Raw genomic sequence first — 6,367 nt, forward strand, 5'->3', positions numbered from 1 at the left:
CAACCAACAAATCTCTTTGCCCCTAAACAAAAGTGCCTCTTTTGAAACTGCTTAGCGGGGGCCCAATTTCGTAGATTTTCTGCTAAGAAAAAAATGAGCAGGATACCAGGGCACAGATTTTACATGTGAGATGGCATTTTAGCTGGTATCGTTAGTCTAATAAGCGTAATTGTGCTGACTCTATGGTTCTTCATTCTCTGGTCAGATACATTCTTAGGGGCCATTCAGAATTATCAATTTTTTAAATTTCAAATCTGAAGTCATAAACCAGAAAGCAAACTGATTAGGGTCAATTTGACATGATTTGGGGGTTGACAAATTTATTCGGGCGAGGAATTAAACCTGCAACCTCTTGATTAATGTGCAGGCGCTCTAGCAACTGAGCTATAGACGATGTGACCTATGTTTACATTCAAACCGCCCTCTGTTGAAAAAACACTGTGTACGTCATGTTACGCCGGGCAAAAATACACGTAGTCATTGTAAGATTGCATACACTTTCTAGCTGGCTGCCAAAACACAAAGGTTTTGCCCGGCGGTATGCGCGTGAATCATGTTATGGTTTTCGTGTGACGTCAGAGGTCACATCGTCTATAGCCCTTATGTTGTCAGTCTCCCAACCGGACCCCTAATGTTTGCGATTGGAGGGCGGAGGGCATACTGCGGTTGTGATTCCTGGCTATATGGCATCCCGCACAGATATATTGACAAAATAGGGAGACCACCAACACAGGGCTAGAGTGCTCAGTTGGTAGAGTGCCAGATGGAGGTTGCCGGTTCAAACCCTGCTATAGTCAATTTTTTTCAACCCTAACATTTATTTTCATGTCACAATTTTTGTTATCAATCGTTTTAAATCGTTGAAGTACCTGCTGCATAACATAAGATTTGAACTGCTTCTCGCAACCGGGCTAGCTTGGTGGTGAAGTTGGTATTTCATCTGCTCTAGCATGGCTAAGTTCGTGGGTTCGAATTCAATCTGGGTGATATGGGTATGATATTTCCCCCCATTCTTTATCCCCAGTGCAGATGAAACATCTATTAAATGGCAAAAGTGTTTGATCATAAAAAAATTAAAAATTCTTACAAATTTTGTGGGAACTGCCACCAACAATGTTAAATTGTTCAAATAAGATTCAGTTTTAAGTATAAACCACTAGGACAGTTTATGGGGCAAATTATTTTGGGGGTTACCCAACAAAAATAATGACTGGAGCAGGATTTGAACTTGCGATCTCTGGATTAATGTAACGGCGCTCTACCATCTAGCCCCAATGTTGGTGTCTCCTTTTTTATGTAGCTGAGGTTTTTCCCCCGGGGTTTTCTCTGTGGCCCACCATCCAGCATAACTCAAAAAGAATTGAGAAAGAAAAACCACCATTTTGAAAGATTTATAATTCTGAATGGTCTATTGTCTTGGTTTTGTTGCTTACTGTAATCATGTGTGTTTGTCAAATTTGGTCAAAGTAGTCTTCATGTATAGAGAAATAGTAAAATAAGAAATTTGAGAGACAAATTTTATTATTATTATTTAGGGAGTTTGTTAAATTAAACTTCATAAACACGCCTTGTTATTTTCTGACAGGGCCGATATTGTACAAAACAGAATTAATAATTGATAATTTACAAAAAAGACACTGAAAAAAAAAGACACAAAATGGGAAAAATAAGGTATATGAGAAGGTAGATAGCTAACTTGTACATGTGTGTATCTTTTATATTAAATACCTGTGTATCATTTGTTTCTTGTTGTTTTTAACTTATTGCTGTGCTAATACGAGACAGTATCACAAGATAGGTGAAATATCTTGTCGTATCTCTTTTATGTACATTTCTGTAAATATTGTACAAAAACTTTTTCCGTAAAGATACAATCTTTCAGAACATGGCATCTGCGAGCAGTTTAAGTTTGTCTGCCCTTTTTTTTTTTTTTTACGGCATTTCTAGAAAAGGGTATCAAAATGTCCTGGTATGGTTTATACAACTTTTTTATTGTCATATTATTTAGTAAGCATGATTTATGAAGGTTTATTTATACTTCCAATTTCCATCACACCTATCTCTGATTGGACAGTGTGAAACGATTGTATTCAGCATTTCGGAGCTATGATTTGTTACCCTTTCTTTTCTCTCAAGACGCCATTGGGGGAAAGGCAATTGGTTTTCAAATGCTTCGTTGTCATTTTTAGGGTGTTTTGTTCCGGGGTGGGGGGGGGGGGGGTGCGCTTACCAATTTCTGAATAAAGTACATGAAAAGTATGACGCCTGAAACAGTTAGGAGCGACTGGACGCATTAGATGTCAAAAGATCGACTGGTGCAGTCGTTTGGAATGACTCTGGAGCGCTTTGGCTTCAGACGTCGATCTTGTCATGAGCCGAGCCAGTGTAAATGTTATGTAAAGTTCGCCTGCCTGAGACCCAAATCTATTTGGGTCAACCTAGAGTCGCTCCTTATCTATTTGGTCCGGCGGGATTCTGTTGCGCCTGTCTGAAACGGGTGAAAGAAACTGACAGGGAGAATTAAATTAGTAGTTTATTAATAAACTGAAAATGGACAATAAATGCTGATTTTTATTATGGTTTTTATTGATAACAGTTGTTAGTTATCTCATTTTACCTGCTCTGTCCCACATGGATGTTGTTTTTTCTTAACCCTATCACCTTCTAGCATGCAAAACTAATTTGTTTCTCTTTTAATTAAAAGGAATGGCATTATCAAAACTATGTCCAAGAATTAGATACAGCATTTATATTGTGACGGGTTCAAAAATATCAGTTTTTGGTAGAGGTATGGTGGCCCTGAAGGAATATTATTATATCCTAAGTATGTGCACATACATTTGTGGTATTGTGAAATAAGTTGCAAAATATTTGCGATCTACAATGTTCCTTCAGGGCTTCCATAACTTGCTCTTCATAAGTTAAGATACTGATAAGTTGAGAATAACTTTTGAGAATAGGTCTTGCTATAGACACGTTTCTTACTCTATGAGCAGAGCTGGGCGGGCCAAATTTCAAAGAGCTAATAGCTAAGCACAACAAAATTATGCTTACCAGAAAAAGGTTATCTGCCAAATGTACACTTTGTGATTGGTGTCCTGCTCATTTCTGCTTAGCAGACAATTTTTTAGCAATATTTTCTGCTTTATCGTGTTTTACTTTGTTAAGATTTGGTAGACTGGTTTAAACTTCATCAGAAATATTCAAATACCTCTTTTGTTCAACTTATGTGGTTGAGAATATCATGTGTTTTAAATCCCTTCTTATGTCGAATTCCTTGTGACTTGAAAAGACCGGTATTCTCACTTATTGTATCCCAATACATGTGCATGTTGCATATAATAAATCTGTGGACATTGGGCTCCATTTTGTCATTGAAGTTAATGAAAATAATGAAAGAAAAGACAACCTTTTTGCACAAATTTGTGTGCTTTCAGATGCATGAGAAAGATGATTTCAGACCTGAATTTTTTCTCAGATACAAATATTTCAGTGAGAAATTTTCTTTTTCCCCAAAAAAACTATGTTACTAGAGGGAGTAATGTTTCACAATGTGTTATACTATCAACAGCTCTCCATTGCTCATTACGAAGCAAGGTTTTATTCTAATAATTTGAGTAACTACCAAACGTGCCCAAAGAAGAAAAACATCACCTCTGTGAAGAAATGCTGTTCCATCTCTTTATGAGCTATTCTCTTTTTTATTTTTAGGGATTATTGAAGTTTAAACCCCCTTTTCCGTTAATAAGAGAGGACGTTTTTTGTATTTAATAATATCAGTTTTGTAAATAAATTAAAGAACTTTTTAATTTAATTGATTAGGGTTTGTACTAAAATAAGGAAAAAAGGAACGTTTCTCGCACGTTTGCCACATAGGAGCAGCCTGTATAGTTGTACATGTATATTGGGAGTTTTTAAACGGAGCCTGAATATTCGAATAAAACTCGACCTATTAATTATCAAAGCAATTTTTAAAGGTACTGTTCGTGTCATGTCTTGATTATTTCGGTCGTATAAGGCGCTTTAAAATCTGGTTCAGTGAGGGGTGCACCCTGTGTCGGGGAAAATGAAGCGTTGTCCTCATTAAATTAATTGTCCCCCAAAATGTTATTTATTATAGTCAGAAAGGGATATCCACGCAAAGGTGTTTGGGGGTTGTTAGTCCAATTTGAGGAATGGGTGACATTAGGCCTATGCCCTGAAATAAATGGTCCTATTTATGCTTTGGAACTGCAATAACGTGAACGGACATTAATTTCAGAGCAGTCGGGTTTTTCTTTCCAAGTATTAAACTTACAATTAATTGTAGATATGTCCGTGAATGTTTTTCACGTATGAATAATCTATAAAGCTTTACATGTCAGAAAAAAACTGTACATGTTCAGGATGTTCAATATACTCTTAAAGACAGTGGACACTATTGGTAATTGTCAAAGACTAGTCTCCACAGTTGATGTATCTCAACATATGCATAAAATAACAAACCTGTGAAAATTTGAGCTCAATGTCAAAGACTAGTCTCCACAGTTGGTGTATCTCAACATATGCATAAAATAACAAACCTGTGAAAATTTGAGCTCAATCGGTCGTCGAATTTGCGAGATAATAATGAAAGAAAAAACACCCTTGTCACACGATTGTGTGCTTTCTGATGCTTGATTTCGAGACCTCGAGTTCTAAACTTGAGGTCTCGAAATCAAATTCGTGGAAAATTACTTCTTTCTTGAAAACTACGTCACTTCAGAGGGAGCTGTTTCTCACAATGTTTTATACCATCAACCTCTCCCCATTACTCGTCACCAAGAAAGGTTTTATGATAATAATTATTTTGAGTAATTACCAATAGTGTCCACTGCCTTTAATAGGAAGGTACACATTTGGTAATATTGTCAAAGACCAGTCTTCTCACTTGGTGTATCCCATCATAACCATAAAATAACAAGTCTGTGAAAATTTGGGCTCAATTGGTCATCGAAGTTGCGAGAAAATGATGAAAGAAAAAACACCCATATTGGACGAAATTGCGTGCTTTCAGATAAGAATAAAAGACTTCTAGTTAGAAGTATTTTATTATTTTAGTGAGAAATTACCTCTTTCTCAAAAACTACGTTACTTCAGAGGGATTCGTTTCGCACAATGTTACCAAGTCAGTTTTTAAAGTAATATTTGCTTTGAGTAATCACCAAACGTGTACCTTCCCTTTAAGAGGGACATAATACTGTACGGTAATTTCTATACTAAAACTGACTATATGTAACCTGATAAACATAGTAAGCATCCTGCGAATGCGGTATAAAAGGTCCCCATATTTGAACCTCTAATCGACACTCTCGTTTGGACATTCTCCACGGATTGCCTTCGATTCCCATTGTCTCAAGCGCAAACCTTGGGTCCTTTCAAGTTCTTACCATCACATCGTCATCGATCGGCAGTGGGGGAGCCCGGAGCATTTCTCAAACACTCTCGGGCCTTGGCCCAATTTCATAGAGCTACAGTGGACACTATTGGTAGTTACTCAAAATAATTATTAGCATAAAACCTTAATTGGTAACGAGTAATTGGGAAGCTGTGTTGATAGTGTAAAACATTGTAAAAAAACGGCTCCCTCTGAAGTGACGTAGTTTTCGAGAAAGAAGTAATTTTCCACGAGTTTGATTTCGAGACCTCAGATTTAGAATTTGTGGTCTCGAAATCAACCATCCGAAAGCACACAACTTCGTGTGACAAGGGTGTTTTTTCTTTCATTGTTATCTCGCAACTTCGACGACCGATTGAGCTAAAATTTTCACAGGTTCGTTATTTTATGCATATGTTGAGATACACAAAGTGAGACTCACTGGTCTTAGACATTAGACCAATAGGTCTAGGGTCCAATCGGAACTGGACATACTCATTGTTACTTGTTACTCTCTGAATTTGTTTACTCAATTGGTCATCGATTGCAAGAAAATATTTCATGACAGAAAAATCACAAGGAAATGTGTGTGCTTTCAGATGCCGCGTAAGAAAGACTTCAAGCCTGCAGTCTTTCTCATCAGATTCAAATACTTTATAGTAGGGTTGCTCTTTTAAAAAAATATTAAAAAATACGTCGTTTCAGAGGTAGTTGCTTCTCACATTGATCAACAGCTCTCCGTTTCTCGTAGATTTTGAGTTTGGCGATAAATATTCAAACGTGTGCATAAAGGCACAACAAAATATAGCTAAGTCAAACACAACATGTACGATAGTGTCCTGCTCATTTCTGCTAGGCAGAACATTTTAAAACGATTTTTTTGCTAAAGCAGCTCTTTAGAAATGGGCCTTGGCCGATTGTTTGAAATAGCTGGGCCCAATTTCATAGAGCTGCTTAAGCAAGCAAAAAAAT

Source organism: Asterias amurensis, chromosome 9 (assembly GCF_032118995.1).
Source record: "Asterias amurensis chromosome 9, ASM3211899v1".
NCBI lineage: Eukaryota > Metazoa > Echinodermata > Asteroidea > Forcipulatida > Asteriidae > Asterias > Asterias amurensis.